Genomic DNA, 17,761 nt, shown 5'->3' with positions numbered 1-17,761 from the left:
TTATTACATAATTTCAGTAGCTGAGACACCGCTGACCAAGCTACTAAAACCAATTTTATAATAGCCATGAATTATTGATCAATGGATAGGGCTTAAAATAAGACCTGTTCCTTCTGGTTTAGTCTGTGTTCATAGTGTACTTATCAAACCCTCTTTTCTCTATCTGAAAAATCTCTTTTGGTCTCATTCAAAGTCTGTATGTTATCCTTGGTATTTTTTCTGGCCCAGATGGTAAGCCAGTATTTGGAACACAACCAATACTTACTACTAAGATGAGCAGTCTTAGGGTAGGAGAAATGACTGCATGACAGCTTTGCATATGAATGCACGTGCAAATGTTCTGTGTCTCTGAATGCAAGAGAGTTGTTTATTTTGTTAGTATTTCATACTTCTTTTAGTAGTCAGAGTGGTACTGCAAGAGCAATCCTAGCTCCCCATCCAAGTAACTGCTTCTATGGTTGTGTTTGGACTTCAATGCTTTTGTATTCAGCCCTCAGTGCAAATAGTTCTATCCAGGTAGACTGTATGAGGAATCTTCCTTTAATATAGGCTTTGCTTTGAAATCTGGAAAAAAATAATTCCTGATATTTACCCTAGAATAAATGACTCAGCAAACTCAGCCAAGGCAAATCCAGCCTCCTGAACAGTGTAATTGCTTTTAGTTCCATAGGGAGATGGCATACACGAAGTAGCCAAATGGAGACTGAATATGATACAACTATCTCCCAAGATTTAAGGAGTAAATGGATACAAAGAGACTATGTTATAGCCATAAAATTTTCAAATTAAATGACATATTTACACTGAGATAGGAGACACTTCAATGCGCATTAAGTAGGACACATCTCAGAATTTTGAGGCAGAGGAAGAAACATAAAAAAGTCTAATAAGAGAAAAAGAAAGGGAGCAATGAAAAGACAACTCTACTTCAAGTGAAAGAGATAGGATGCGTACAATCAATGAATGTACAGATGCTATAGTTATGAGATATACCAGAGAGCTTAGCTACATAGTCATAGTTATTACACCAAAGCAGAAAAGATAGGACACTTACCCATACCCTGGGCTCACTTGTGAAACTCCAGTGGAGTGAATCTCCAGAAGAGACCCTTCCCCACCTGGCAGTCAGCTCTTAAATGGCTCTAGGAGAGGTGCAGCCAGGCTCCACCCCTTCCAGCAGCACAGCTGAATTGCCTTCACCTGTGCTCCCAGGGTTGACTCACTGCTCACCTCAGGTGGTCAATCAGAGGTTCAGGCCGTGATTCAGCAGTTCCCTTACAGGATGCTACAGGGAAACACTAGGGAAAAGTATTTAGAATGGTAAAAAAGAAAGAAGTTCTAAAAATGAGAACGATCTTCTACTTTGAAGAAATAGTCAAACTTTGGGTCATCTTGCTGAACTACTACTTCAAGCCATATGAAAGTCTGGCATCACAGACTATGGAAAGTAGGTTCTGACAGCCCTTTGTGGATTTACATACCTGCTAAAGTAAATGAGAAAATGAAAAAAAAAAAAAAGAAGTAAATAAGAAAATAGAATAGAATAGAATAGAATAGAATAGAATAGAATAGAATAGAATAGAATAGAATAGAATAGAATAGAATAGAATAGAATAGACATTCAAAAATCATTTAGTCCAACTGCCTGACCACCTTAAGGATAACCAAAAGATAAAGTATATTATTGAGGACAGTGTCCAAATGCCTCTTGATCAGTGGCAGGCATGGGGCTTCAACCACCTTGCTAGGAGGCCTGTTCCGTTTGACTGCCTTCATGGTAAAGCGGGTAGAAACCCTGCTTGATTTCAGATCTAACAATTTTAAGAGTGCACTCTCAACACTCCTGAATATCTCTGAATTTCAAGTAACTTTGCCCTTCCAAGAGAAATATATGTATAACAGCATGAGTGTGTGGCATCTAAATGCTTTGAAACACCTGGTCTCCAAATACCTACATGCCCCTTTGCTATGACAGGGCTAATAACTGAATAAATATTGCAATAGCTTCAAATAACTAATTACAGATACATAGTTGTCTAAAGCCCTGACAGATCGCAGAGCCCTAAAGCAGGCACCACGCTTTAAAATAATAGGTACACATGTAATGATATTTTCTGTTGGTTTGCTTTGCCTTCTCCTCCTAATCTCTTGTACTGTTAATATCTTCATTTCTACCTCCATCTTTGTTTTCTCTTCTCCGTTTTATATTAACTTGTCTGCTTTCTTCTTTCTCTGTTGTTCTATTCTTGAGTTATACTGTAAAAAAGAAAACAAAATGTAGGGGGAAAAATGAAATGTTGCAATTCTATTCAACTTCTTGTACATCTCATGCTATTCTGTACATGCAACTTAGCTTATGACTGACGTTTCACTTGAGAAATACTAGTTTTATTTTGGAAAGAGAAAGTAGCTTTCTAGTACACGTGGTTTTTGGGAAAATATTATCTGAGTGTATCCTGAAGGCTAGGAAACCAAAGGCAAATAAAAAGAACCTCAAATTGATTATTTTTAAGTCAGAAGGCAAATAAAAAGGAAGTCCAAATTGATTATTTTTAAGCCACCCCCATCACGTATGATTTTGGAACACTTGAGGTTGGCAATACTGCAACATGGATCAGACGTGGTATTTGCCAGAAATCAGTCTGAGCTTTCTCCATATGTTTGCTTCTTTTTCTACTTTTACCTGGTAGTAGTGCAGGATTTTTCAAGACAGGCTGTTAAAACACACTGTCTGCAAACTAACAAAGCAGGAGTGTGCATTCCGAAAACTGGCAAAATGGAGAATAGGGGAATTTCCTGACTGCCATGCTCCCTCTTGTCTTCGGTCCTGGATGAGGATGGGCTTTGAGTCTGGCTCCAAAACAGCCTCAGCGCTCTGTCTCATTCCTTGGACTGGTGTACTAAACCTTAAAGCTTCCTCGTGCATCCTCTTGTGATCAGAGGATCCAATTAATTATACAAATCAGTGGTATTTTGACAACACAGGCAGGCAGTGAGTATTATTTGTCCTCAGACTTTCGGAGGTGAGAAGGGCAAATGCAAAGCCATAGCATCATCCTCCTATTTTGGGATGGGGGTCAGTTTCCTCTGCTTTGTTTTCCTCTACTTTTAATAGCCTTAACTATGCCTGAGAAATGTCTCAGCTTTAATAAGCAGCTTTCCAAACTTGACCAGAACTTTATTGGTGGCTTGCAAAGGGCAACTCTCAAGAGTTTCATAGTTTTTTTTATTTTATTAGGAGAAGGAGCAGAAGTATCAAGATATTATACATGTGGGATTGTGCTCCCTGTTCTCAGATGTTTCCTTCTATTTGTGTAGCTAGGTGTCTGTAACCCCAGTAAGTACCACACTATTTCCAGTCAGATTAACACAAGTTGTTCTGGAAATTCCATGGCATGCTCCTCTCTATGCAACTATTACTTTATTTTTCAATCATTTTTAGGCTTGATGCCATCAATTTCACTCAGATATAAAGCCTGGAAATCAGAATACGTAGAATCTATACAGGAAATAGCATACAAAGAAGAAAAGTAGTTATTTACAATTATAGCAGTGGGGTTTTTCCAAGAATTTCTAAATCTGTGTATTCCTTTGCCCATGATGTTTCAGCTTCTGCGGTGGACAGTTTGACAGATCTGAATTGGAATGACGTTCAACACATAAGAAACAGAAACAAGTGCAGAAATCTTGGCAGCACTGCTGCTGGCTCCTTGCTGGTGGCACAGATACTGAGATTAATCAGCATTAAAGCTCAGGACATAGTGAGTTAGGACCAATTGCTGACAGGGAGCCATGGAAGGGATTTGGCAATCCCTATGCAAACTGAACTCACCACAAAGGGTTTTGAGGGTGTCCTGCAGAGATGCACACTGCTATGAATATATATATATGAGGAAGCTGAACATTTCCAAAGTTCCAGCAATGCTAGGAGAACGTTGATCCAAGTTTACCTTTCCATTAGGGCATCACACTCTTCTTTCTCTGCACTGCTATCAGTCTGTTCCTCAGCTATGTGCAGACACAGCTGTCTCTTTCCTGAACCTTCTTGCCATTTGGAAGCTCTTGTGTTGCTGTATAAACGGGGACAAAAGCTTGAAGCTTATCCTAGCACTTGCATGAACTGCACAGGAAGATAAGGTGCTTAAAATCAGCAGTAAAATCCTAGGCTGAATGGTGCATTTAGGAACTGGCAGAACCTGGCTTTCGAAGCAGCATCTTTTTGGGGGTCAGAGGGTCTTATAGATACAGCCAAACTGTTAGAAAAATTCCTGACTGTAGCGCTCATTTGTCCAGTTCATAAATCTGCCTCTCCGTCCTTCAAAGTGCCAAAAGCTATCTAGCCAGACATCCAGCTTTTACAAGACAGTCTAACAAGCTGTCTGGCTCAATTAGTTGAACTCTGATGGTGCTCCAGATTTTCAGGCAGCAGACCACTTTATAAGTAAAATATCTACTCACAGACCCCATTCCCTTCCGGTACTGGTAGCTTAATCTACCATGTATTAGCTTTAATATGTGTTTTGTTTTTTTTTCAGTGAACCACAAGAAAGAGCCTTGCAGTCCATCCACACACCGCAGTTTCAGATCCTTGATTCCTCAGCCTTTATTTATTGGCCTTCTTCACTGTAAATGGTGTCAGTGATATTTTCTATGGTCTGGTTATGCATAACATGATTTGAAAAAAAAGCTGCATACTTGGTATGACTGAGAAATTCTGAGTACAAAAGTACTCTTTGGGATTTCTTCAGCCTGAGCTCACTCTGTTCTTGGATAATCCTGTAACAGACTGTTCTCTATGATCACAGATATAAATGGCCCCACAGAAGCTGGAGTACTAGACTATATTACCAAGATACACTGCACACAGTTATAACTAATTGCTGTTTCCATTATAACTTCTATTTTAAAGCTGTTATGGTGCAGTTAAACAGCAGCAGTCCTTGTAAAAGCAATGTTAAGGCTTTTGATCAATAAAGAGTAAAATAACTCTAGAATTCTACTAGAATTACAGATTTGTTGTGATGCCACTTCCTAAAAATGGAAATGCTTAAGAAAGAAACCTTGTTTGAAACCAATTCGTCAAGACCTGCTCTTGGCACATATACAAAGGGATTCTCTTTCTTGGCAGAGTAGCAGAGTAGCTTTCACCTTCCCATGTTTCTACCACTCACTGCTAAAAGCTTCAGCGATGGTCCCACGAGTGCTTCAGAGAACCTGGCTGCTTTGGTGATGAAGCACGACTCTCACGGGCGATGCAGGCATTAGAAACACAGCCACACAGGCAGTGTTTTAAGGGACAAAATCCACCTCAGAGACAAAAGCCAAAAGACTGAAAATTATTTCCTATTATTTCATGCACTGTTTTCTTTTTCTGAAGGACTATTATCCTTCCTCCTATAGTTCTTACATAAGTGCATACAGTTCTGTTCATCTATAAAGTGTGTGAGCCTGTATCTTTGCACTCTCTTATAGCGTTGCCTGTCCAAAGCTTATTCAATTACCTTCTAGCCTGTGACTGAAATCTGATAGAATCCTGAGTCATGAAAAACAAAGAAAAAATGGTAGATACACTATGGGAATGTAATGCTACTAGAGCTCTTATGTTTTCAAAACTTAATACATTTTGGCAAGGAAATTCAGTACAACCATAGTGATTCATTTTTGTCTCTGTTTAGTTTTTGAAATTTGACTAAACTCTAGCAATACTGCATGAATCCAAATAAGATGCTACTTCTGTTTACAATCTTTTATTACATGACTAACTAATTCTGCATAAAACTTCAGCTAAATATATAGAGCACAACACAACAACTCATCCTACATAAAGCAACTAACAGAGGAGGAAAGCTATTTTAAAACTAGGTGCACCTATTTAACACATTTTGGAGCAGGCCTTATTTTCATGAACTTTATAACTTAATATGCTGTTTTTATGAGAGATAATCATCAGGATTACACGGAAAGATGTTGGCAGAGTAACACATAAAATGAAACAATTCTCAAAATACCAGTCAGTATTCTCAATTATGCTTTCTATTTGATTGTTAAAAGCCAATCCTGTTGACCCAGCAGTATACACTTGGCTTTGCAGCCACTGTTGCTGCTTAGTAATGTCTTGGGAAATCCTACACCTTTTAAACTTTATGCAAATCATCTAAAAGAAGCCAACTTTAACACTCAGGTTGAATTAGAAAATAGGAAAATACATAAAGTAAGTAGTTTAAGGACAAAGCTGTCTCTAGCTAAAATGAAGCGTGAAGTCCTAGTGACATTATGAAAACACCAAACTGTACATTAAAATTCCTAAACATCGCTGCTATTCACAACAAGCCAATGAAAACATTTGTTATTTCTGTGTCTAAAAGTGAGTTTAAAAGTTAGGAAAATGATGTCAGTGTAAAAGAATTCCAAACTAATTTTATCTGATTGGCAAGTGAATTCAAGTACTAAGATATTAAATAAATATTTGACAGCACCATTCCATAGTATAATTTATTTCACATATGCACTAAATTAAAACAAAACGTTTAAACATTTTTCTAAACTGCTAGCAATTTCCAGGCAAACCACAAAGTGAGATGATGGCGATGGTTGCTATTGTGTAACAGTGGAGAACCTTCTCATTCTTCCAAAGGTCATAAAGAGTTTTGAACAAATAATCAAAACCACAAGGCAAAGAAAGGTATGGCACTTAGTTTTGAACTTGTAATGACAGCAAATTTAAATTTATTCCACTGAGCACTTCTGCTAGTGGAGGAAGAAAAATCAGCGCTAAATGCCTGGCATGGTATTTGTATCAGGAAGGACTACTGCGATCATTAAGGAGTCCATAGCTTTTGCTGGATCTAGGAAAATTCATTCCATGTCACAAGCCTGTTAAGATAGTATTTGAATCTGTGATGTGTCTCAATGACTGGTGATGAAATATGTTTGTCACATAATGACCAAGAGGTATCAGCAGAGGATGACACACAGGGAGACACTAAGCCCTGATGAGAAGGACTTAGGCAGTCCTGATTAACGAAAAACTTAATATGAGCCAGCAGTGTGAGCTTGCAACCCAGAAGGCTAGTGGCATCCTGGGTTCCATCACAAAAGAGGTGGCTAGCAGGGCAAGGGAGGTGATGGTCTACCTCTACTCTGCCCTCGTGAGGCTCCAGCTGGAATACTGCATCCAAGACTCAGGCCCCCAGCACAGGAAGGATGTGGGGCTTTTGGAGAAGGTCCAGAGGAGGACCATGAAAACGATCCAGGGGCTGGAGCACCTCCCCTATGAAGATAGGCTGAGCAAAGTGGGTTTGTTCAGCCTGGAAAAGAGAAGGCTAAGTGGAGACACCATTGCAGGCTTCCAATATTTAAAGACAACTCATAAGCGTGAGGGAAATCAACTTCCTATGAGATTAGATAGGATAGGGGAAATGGTTTTAAACTAAAGGAAGGGAGATTCAGACCAGATGTCAGGGGAAAGTTTTTTACTGAGAGAGCAATGAGGTGCTGTAACAAGTTGCCCAGAGAGGTTTGGGATATCCCATCTGCGGAGGTGTTTAAGGCCAGCCTGGATGGGGCCCTGGAAAATCTGATCTAATACTCTATCTAGCAGTTGGTAACCCTGCCTGTGACAGGGGAGTTGGAACTTGATGATCTTCTTGAAGCCCCTTCCAACCTAAGCGACTCTATGATCCTATGTGTCTGTGATTCTATGATTTTATGACAAGACGCATAAAAGAACTATTAGAGATGTTGCACAAACAGATCTAGAGCTCAGAAATCCTTTAAAAGGGAAATGGGATTCTGTGTACCATTTTTTACTATATGCTGCAAAGGGACTGTGTATTTGTATTTACACAGTTCTGGAAAAGATACATCTAATTCAGTGGCTCTTACCAAAGTAGAGTTTCTATGAAAATCTGTGTTATTCAAGATTCAAGCAAAGGAGGAGTTTCACACCATCCCAAAGATACAGTGGAACATTTTTCATACTATAATTATGGGAACAGAAAATCAAACTAGTTTCAAATTGGTTGAAACGCTAGGATCAAAGAACTGAAATTCCCTCAGATTGAAAGACTATTAATATAGAATTCTGATTAGAATTCCCATAGAGATAATACATAATTGCAAAAAGTTCAGCTAGTTTATATTCCAGAAGACTTATAAAAGGGTAAGTTCATAACTAATGAAGAAAAAAATATAGGTAGTACTTATCTAAAACGAAAACTTCACCTAAATGCATACGATATGCTATTAAAATACTACAATACTTTTAAAAAATTTGGATATTAAATGCAAAACAAAGAGTAGTTACACTTACAAAACAAGAATCAAAAGATCTGGGTTTTTTTCCTCCATTACAGAAAAAGCTGCAGTCATGTTTAACAAAGTCTCAAAGAAGTGAAATGGAAATCAGAGCTCAATTTGGTTTATGTAGTGAGATCAAATTCGGAATTATATTTTCCAGTTTTTTTTATAGTATATTTTATGTTTCCCCCTTCAGATTCTCCCTTGGCTTACAGAAGCCTGAAGTATCTATTGATCATTTTACAAATCATAAAACCTTAAACAACGTGACATCAAAATACTTGAGCTATGGTAAGGAAAAATCAAACAGACAGTATTGGAGGTTCTACATCACTCTTGAATTAACAATTCATATGTGAATATACACACTCTAGTCTTCTTGACGTACTTACCGTTCTGCACACAGGGTTCTTTTCTCTCTAAACAGTGTTAATACAGAAAAATGCAGTTGTTGTGAAGCTTCATTCTAAAACAATACAGACTCTGTTATAATACTTTGGCATTGTTCTGGATGAAAAGCATTACATGCACGTAAGCTATGTTATTACAAAAGAAAACAACAAGAACAACAAAAAACAATTAGGGAGATTAGAAAGTATGAAAGAAAGAAAATACGGGTTTTGAAAGAGTATAGTGGTGCTGGGAAGTAAACATTTTATCTTCCTGGGCTTAGAGTGCCACATAATTGCCAGTGTGAAGTAGCTGCTCATTTTATTGATCATTGAAAAATTATCTTTGTGCACATGGATGTTCTGCTGTACTTCAGAATTAGCTGCACTCTGGCTATTGAAACAGAAGCAATGACCTATTTGCTAACAACATGCAGAAAGGGCCAGAAGTTTGACACCAAAATCAGTACTTACTCAATTATCTACCACCCTTCTTTCCAAAGGTCTCAATACCTTCTTTAGAAATTTCTCCTATTTTAAAACTTTTTGCTTAACAGTACATGGACAGATGTTACATACAGAATCTTTATGGGTAAGCATCCCCAAATTGGGCACAGATTAGACACATCTATTGTTTTTCTGTCTGTGTAAAGGTACCTGAATGACATGAATTTTAGTAAATTCATGTGTAACTCATAGAAGTTTCAACCATCTATAAGAAAATGCCATGTATTTTTTCAAACTACAGGAAAATTAACTTTTTTTTTTTGTATGTCAGAGAATATGAACACATGGCATGGAGCTGTGGCTCCACTGAATGAGTACAGTTTTTTCATAAAGTAACATTGCTCAAGTATGCACCATTAAGCAGCTACTATGCTGCTCATCTATTATCCCAAATTATGTCAGATTACATTGGCAAAATTCAACTAGAAAATATTAGTATTTCTGTATTTCTGATTGTACTTGGTTTGAGTTGAAATGTGATACATCCTGATGTCAAACTAGGTTAAGTACAAGTTCTGAGCTGACGATGTATAACACTTCTAGTTAAGGCCAAAAAAAAGGTGTGTAGTCACTCTTCCCATATTCTACCAAAATAAATTACCATTTTCAAAATAATATTATTGAAAAATACACTTCCAGTAGGTGAAGGATTTTAATATTGGATGTAAATGCAATTGCACTTCTTTCTCTGATCTTTAATTATATTGACTTTCTTCCAGCTCTACTTCCCTCATCACCTCCTTCATTGACCCCAGTGCAGTGTTATGTTGTCCATCAAACTGGACTAAGTTTTTCTTCTGGGCTTATAGTGAGTGTAGGCTCCAATTCTACTGATCTGCATGGTGCCTGGAGAATTGTTTTGTTTTGAGATGAGGTTGGTTTACCACTTTCTGTTGTAAATGCCATTCTACAGTGCAAACACATATGTTGATTTGGCTTATTCATGTCTTTCAACTCCCCATTGTTACACTCCAGAAAGTTTTACTACAGAACTATTGCAACAAGCATATTCCATGCATCCAAGGCTTAATCCTGTACAAATATCATGCAAACATCTTGTTTTTTAGTATTATTTTTTTTAGCATGGAGTGGTCATTCTTGCTGTAAAGCATCCTTTTCATTGAGCTCAAGAACAAGCAAAGAACATGAGTACAAAAAAAGTAGATGGGTAAAGTCAGCAAATAGAAGTGATAACGTGGACTTTACCAGCAATTTCAGATCCCACTTTGTGTGACAGGAGTGCAAAATTAAAAGATGCCTCAGTGAATGACTGAACCAAAGTGATCACTGAGGGAAATTTTTAAGATAGTCACCATCTCACACTTGTCTCACTGTGCGAGGAGCCTGCTTGTTTTCATTCCTACTAAGGATATAGAGACACCTTATTTGTAGTCCTAACACATACAAGGCACATACTTCTTACCGCATCCATTACACAAAGTCCGCAGATCATCTGGCAGTGTATACAGCCCTAGATTAATTTACCTTCCTGAGAAGAAATTCCCTCTGTTTCATCCACCTGCAGGACACTTGGGACCACAAGTCTCCAGGACCATGTTAACAAGAGAGCTAACGTTGAGTGAAAGAAGTAAAACAAGAAGCAAGAGGCATTAGTAGAATACCATTAATCAAGGATTCCTTAACACATCTCTGTTCAGAGACCCATTGTTCACAGTTCCTCTCAAGCACACATTAAGCAAGGTGCTGGAAGAATGGCAAAGTGCATGCTGTCACTTCAGTTCAGTCATATTAAGAGAGCTGTGGAACTTGAGAGCTTCAACTCAGTCTCCACATCGGAAAGCTCAGTAAAAATAGTCCTGCTCAAAAGAGCAAGACCTGGCACCTAACATTCATATTGTCCATGGACTGCACTTACATTTTCCCTTAATGGCAGATGATATTTGGGCTTTTTTAGGAACATCCCAGAGTATGTGTTTGCCTTCTGTGCACCAGTGGCAGACAGAACAGACAGCAGCTGTGCAAGTGAACACCTCTTCATACACAAAGTATACTTAAACTGCATTAGCATAGAACATAAAACGTTCATGTTCTTCCAAGGAAATTATAAGCCATACCACACCTTGATCTACTGACCTACATGTCAACCATCCAATGGACTTGAAATCAGGACATTGCCCCTAAATAACCTGAAGTATTGGTCCCATTCTCTAGCCATAGAAGACTTGCACTACTTAGGGTACACTATATATGTATTTGTTCTAATTCTGGAGATTATATTCCCACAGAGAACATTCTCCAGAAAACTACAACAGCATCATTATACAAAGAAGTATGTATTGCACTGGATAACCTCCATGAAAGCATATATAGTTGTATAATTAATGAATGTACAGATGTTATAATTATGATGTAGAGATGTTATAATATACAAGAGAGCTTGGCTAAGCAGGTTATAGTAACAAAAAGAGAATAGATAGAGTGCTTACCCACACCCTGGGCTCACTGCAAAACTCCAGAGGAAGGATCTCCAGAAGAAAACCTTTCCCACTGGTAGTCAGCCCTTAAATGGGGTCTAGGAGAGGTGCAGCCAGGCTTCACCCCCTTCCAGCAGCACAGGTGAATCGCCTTCACTTGTGCTGCCGTGGCTGACTCATTGCTTGTCTCAGGTGATCAATCAGAGGTTGTGATTCAGCAGTTCCCATACAATAGTTCTACAGATAGTGTGTAGAAATCTCTAGAAATGGCTTGGTTGTTTTCTGCATCATAAGAAGAAAAAAAAAATTAGAAGTGAAAGTCATATTATGAATTCTTAAACTAATTTCACTGATGTCTGTAAAATTATAGTGGAGATTAATTTAGTTCTGTGCTAAGGAAAGCAGTCATTAAAATTGAAGTTATGGATTTGTGTTTTTTTGTCTGATTTTATTTTTCTGGTAATGAAAGGCCAAAAATATATTCTGTGTGGACCTATAAATGGTCTTAATAACATATTCAATCTGAAAAATATACAATTCACCTTTCATAACTTTTAATGCCTTTCGCTAGTGTGCTTATTACAACAGATAACTGTAGAGTTGTCATGAGGATTTCGTCACCATTTATTGTAAGCCAAAATAAAATTTATTTTTAAATCTAATGTATTCAACATTTAAAATATATTTTCTACATAAAAATACAGAGATTATGGAAATTCTTTAGAAATACGGTCTTGGCTTTGATTTTGCATGTTTTTCTATGTTACTGCACACTTTTTTGGATATGTTATGGTATTTCCAATCAGCTATTAGTAATAGGTTTAACAGTTGTTTCAACCTCTCTTAAAATGTTGTTGTTCTGATTTTTATTCCATAGAAGGCAATTTAGGCATCCATCTGCAAAGACTTGCTATTTGAAGCAATGCTTGCTATCATTAATAGTCCTTGTGAAATCACAGTAGCAAGTACTTTACCTAGTAATGGGAGTCTGGAGGACTGGAGGTTAGGTTGCAAATGTTCATTTAATTTTGGGAGGACATTCAAGCAACCCATGTTTCACACTACAAGTGCATACCACGTTCTGTAACTCCTGGTTTCTATTTCTGTCACTGCCTCTGACCAGCTGTACGTCCTTGAACATGCGCCATGCTCTCACTATGCTTCAATTTACCTAGATTTAGAACAGAAATAAAAACTGTCCCTAGGCATTTGAGAACATAATGCCTCATTGGGTAATCTGAGAACTAACTGTGCCAATGACAAAAGTACACTGAGGTCTTCAGTAGAAAAGCACCATTCTGAAAAGTTCATGAACATCAAAATTTTCAAAAAGGATTTATTCTCTTCTTCATTTCTGAGAGGGCATCGCATCTGTAACTCCCACTTATAGTTTCTGTAGCAGCAGTATTTGGAGGTCCCACTCAAAAGCCCATGAAAGTAAAGGATGTTCTGGTAGCATTAATATTTGTACTTCATTTTATCCAGGTAACTGTGTTTATTTAAGGGATTTCAGGTTTCTTATATGGCCAATAGGGGACAGGTGGATACCTTACTTCTCACAGGTTATAATAAAGGGAATCAGTTCTAATCTAAGCAGCTAATTTAAATGAATAAAAATCACCTGGATCCAAAACTGTGCACTGAAATAACTGAATACAAACAATATGAAAGCCTCGTGCATCCAGTTCAAAATGGTAATTTGAAAAGATCTAATCTCTGAAAGGATCAATGAATCTAAACCAATCAGAAAAACACATAAAATAAGTATCTATGCTATTTCTTCCCTACTGTGTTCTAACTTTTTATTGGCGAGCCAGATGAGAAGGAAACTCTCTTCATTTAAGTCTTATTCAAAGTCCAATATTTCACGTTTGCTTTTTCAAACAATCAAACAGATTTTTTACATTTAAGAAATCATAAATCAGAAATATACGATAACGGAAATGGCAGAGACATAAACTATCTGCTGTGTTAAAGCAAAAGCATGTATTCCAAATTCAGAGAAGTCAGACACCCTGCCAAATCATTTGGTCACAATCATTTTCATTTCCCATTTGAAATTCTAGTATTCACATTCTCTACTGTCTTTATCCAACCAAACGCCATTCAAGTTTCTGCCTGATGAGGCAACACAGATGCAATGATTTTTAGCTTACCTGGACAAAAACTAACTACATTAAAAGGGTTTTATTTCACATTTTCAAACTAACATCATTAGGAAATTTCAGGATAAAATGTACAGTGCAAAATGGGCTCATCAATGGGCTGTCAAACAGTTTCAACTTAAACTATGTCTACTAAATTTTAGTAATAATTTCGATTGCACCGATCTGAAAATCTTTGGCAGGTACATTTATGCAAATAAATACACACATTCTCCAAAAATGCAAAGTTCAACCAAGAATCTTTGCAAAATATATTTAAGAATTCACATTCATATCTGCTAGTGTGGGGCTTCCAAATACCTGTAAATTAAAAAGAAAAAATAAGAAGCACAGCAGCACAGACTGCGAACAAAGGATTTTATCACACTTTGTAAAGGGTATCCTATTCCATCTATGTTTCTGTCCTCCCAATATGTTTCACACAAATGAAACAAATGAGAAGTAATTTTAAACAGTAACTTTCATTGGTGTTTATGACACAGATAGAAGACTGACTCGGACTAAAACACCATCACACTTGCAAACTTCAGTTTTACTTTTATTTGCAATCACATGAATTTTACTTCAGCTACTTTTAATTCTTCTAATTGTAACTTCAATTTCTGAATACAGCTCTAAGCCAAAATATACTAGGCTACTGGGGAAGCCAGACCTCATCAAATAGTTACCAGCAGTCTGCACCACATGAAAAGCTAGTCTATATCTGTGCAGTGTTGATAGATACGTGAAACAGCAGTTAAGCTTTTGTTCCGTGTCCTTGTCAGGAATCTAAATCAACTTTCCAAACTTTTGTCAGACTAGTTTTCTCAAACAAATATCTTCTAATGGCAAATGTGATTGACGTTTCAACACTTCTTCAAGTATAAATTAAATTAAAAGCACCTACACAGAGGTTCTTCTGTCAAAACTGTACGGCAAATGAAAATGTGCTCTGAAATTCTTCAAATATACCACATTAGAAGAAGCATACGTACGGAAAATTCTGGATTTGCAAATGGCAAAATTTCTATAGCAGCTCTCAGATTTCATGCTTGCTGAACTACTTCAGTAAATGAAGATAATCAGCCACAGTATGCTCTTGTAGGACAGGTGCCATGGCTTATCAAGGTCTCACATACAGATAACAACTGTCAAACATTATTATTCGAGTGATTATGGTAAAGTTTGAAGACTGTTATATCTGGTTGAATCTTTGTTTTTTGCTTGTATAAAGTAATTAACTGCCGCTTTAAAAGCAGAGTTTAAAAGCAACTCTTTGAATTTTTCTGAGATAATGAGAACATAAAAGAAGATCAAGATGCTGAGAATGCATTATAAAAAAGTTGCCACACACACTTTCTTTGAAATGATGAAAATGGACTCTGAAAATGATGTCTGATGGACTCTTGGAAGGCAACGCAGTGATCATCTACTGGACTCTCCATTTTGTCAACACCTCCCTGACAACCAGGACACAAAACTGCTTACAGCACTTCAAAAGTAGTCTCACAAGTGCTGTAGATGGTACAATCACATCCCTCAACCTCTCTGCAATTTTTGTTGCTGCCAGAGTACACTTGTCACTCGTGTTCAGTTCACTGTAAACTAGAATGCCCAGGTGCCCTCCTACAGAGCTGCTTTCTAGCCAGCCAGCCTCCAGCCTGTGTAATCATGGATGTTACTACATCCCAGATGTAGGACTTTCCATTTGCCTTTGCTAAATGGCCTGAGATTCCTGTCAGTCCACTTCCACAGCTTGTAGAGTTCCCTTTGAATGGCTGCCCAATTTGACAGCATGTTACCTGCTCCTCACAATCCAGGAATGAAGTGGTTGAGGATGCATTATGTCACTATGCCAGGATGCTATGAGAAACTGCGTAGAAGGCTGCACTTAAGCCAAGATAATGTCTTGACAATGTTCTTCCCCCCATATCCATAGTCATTTCATCCTAAAAAACAGTCACAGTGGTCAGAGTTCATCTGCTGAAAGTTTCATGTCACCTTGCCATATCCTCACGTGGCACTTTCCATGAGGATTTCTTCTGTAAGTTTTGCAAGGACTAAGGAGAGTCTGTGGTTCCCTGGACCTTTCTGCTGGTTTGAAGTTCAGTGTGACTTTTTCCAGTTTTCAGGGATCACCATGATCTTACAAAGATGATAGAGGCCTCACAAAGATACTGCTCACCTCTTTCAGCACCTTTGGAGAACGCTCTCTAGTTCTGAGTATTTGTGTATGCAAGTTTATTTAAATAATCACCAGCTCAGTAGTCCTCTACTTTTCATTTTGTGTTTTGTACACATAAAATAGTGTAAAAATACAACCCACCTACTCCTTCAAACAAATTGAACTTAAGTAAAAGCGACTTGCCACTCCTGATAAGATATTCAGGATATCACTGTGAGTAGCTCCCAATTTCTTGACAATTCTCTCCCTCATTGACAGCTCCATACAATCTGAGCGCTGCTCAGGTCCCTCTCAGGAAAGAAAAGCATAGAGGTACTTGTTTGATTCTACCCAAGTGGGTAGTCAATCCTACCACTACTACCCAAATGGCAGTCAGTTCTGGTATACTCAGCTAAAGATCTGCTCACTTCCCTCTACTTTCCTGAGTAGGAAAGATCTTGACAGCAGATTTACTATTGTTAACATTTTGCTGAGAGGAGCTAGCATACCAACAAATTGTCTGAGTAGGGCAGGATATTCCCAACCTACACTGAGTGTACTACTAGTAGCAGAAAAACAACTTCTAAAAAGACAGCAATACCATGAAGTATAAATCACGGCACAGAGCTGGCATGTGCTGGTGCTTTGCTCAGGGAAAGAAAACAATTTGGGAAGTCTCACTGTGAGTCCTGATGGTACAGCACATGAAAGGCTATGTCAGACATTAAAACACCACCTATTTATGCTTCAGTGTGAACATGTACAACATACCAGAAAAGCATCCTAGAAACATGGTATCTCCCCCAACCATTTTTACTTGTAATGGCAATTAGTAGATATGGACCTTCTTGTTGCAATCATTTAACTGAAGAAAAGATGAGCTTCAGGTCCACTGTAGTAATTTCAAAAGTTAACCACTTACAGCCATTTTCCTTCACACTTATAGTTAAAGCCCTTCACGGCTGAGTTGTGTTAACAAGATCCTAAGTGAGCTCTTCAACAGTCTCAGCACAAATTTGCTTGATGCACCATCAAGTAAGCTCTACTAGCCTTGGGTGTGCTGTGGAAGTAGGAGTTGTAATAAATAGGCAGGAACTGCTGCATCCTTAATTTGTGGTGCCTGATCTCTAGGACCTACTCTCATTTGACTTGCATAAAAGGACATAGGAAAAACAGAAGGAAAAGTAAGACAAGACAAGTAATTACTTTGCTTCAAACCAAGATCCTACAGCTAGTGAGGCAAATTCCTGGAAAAAAATTCTATGCAAATTTATAAGATTGAGCCCACTGCTAAGAATACCAAACCAGTTCTAGACTCGAAGGCAATCAAACGACCAGTATAGAAGAAACTACTGCATGGCAAGTTTTCTCTTGCATTCCAAACACTCAGTAAGTGTAGCCTGGCAAGGTTGGGAAACAATATGATTGCAGAAATCTTCAGTGGTTAGGGACTGAAGTTGGGGAAAGAATGAATGAAATGGCAAGAATCCAGAAATAAAGCTCAGTCTGCAATGCTGGGCTACTAAAAGACTGTTGCAAAGATTTTCTAGAATCTGAAAGTCGCTTCTGGGCTGCAGAATCTAACAGCATAGAGGCCCCAAAGCTGTTGTTTAGGAAGAGCAAGACCTCCAGAATCAACCCCCTCTGCTTTAAACACTTACACTCTCTGCAAACTAACCCACCCTCTTATAGTTGACATTTGTTCATTTTCCATGGCAAGTACTTAAATCATTTTTCACTTATTTTAAGTTTGGTTTAAAAAAAAAAAAAAAAGCAAGTAAGAAGGGAACTGGGTCAGCATTTAATGAGAGTCAAAACGATTAG

General features: G+C 37.9%; 1 long non-coding RNA gene across 2 annotated transcripts; it reads right to left on the bottom strand.

Moving 5' to 3' along the window:
• Positions 1-1,636: 1,636 nt before the first annotated feature.
• LOC149917410 (uncharacterized) lies at positions 1,637-11,731 on the bottom strand. Of its 2 annotated transcripts, none has more exons than XR_016467664.1 (4): positions 11,642-11,731; positions 10,680-10,763; positions 8,691-8,764; positions 1,637-2,256 (listed from the first exon to the last, which is right to left on the bottom strand). It is a non-coding gene; the product is annotated as an uncharacterized LOC149917410 (long non-coding RNA). The 2 variants fall into 2 exon arrangements; XR_016467663.1 differs by lacking the exon at positions 1,637-2,256 and adding an exon at positions 5,222-5,307.
• Positions 11,732-17,761: the final 6,030 nt, after the last annotated feature.

Source organism: Phasianus colchicus, chromosome 6 (genome assembly GCF_987193195.1).
Source record: "Phasianus colchicus chromosome 6, bPhaCol1.hap1.1, whole genome shotgun sequence".
NCBI classification, from domain to species: Eukaryota; Metazoa; Chordata; class Aves; order Galliformes; family Phasianidae; genus Phasianus; species Phasianus colchicus.
This window is presented reverse-complemented; position numbering and strand designations above follow the sequence as displayed.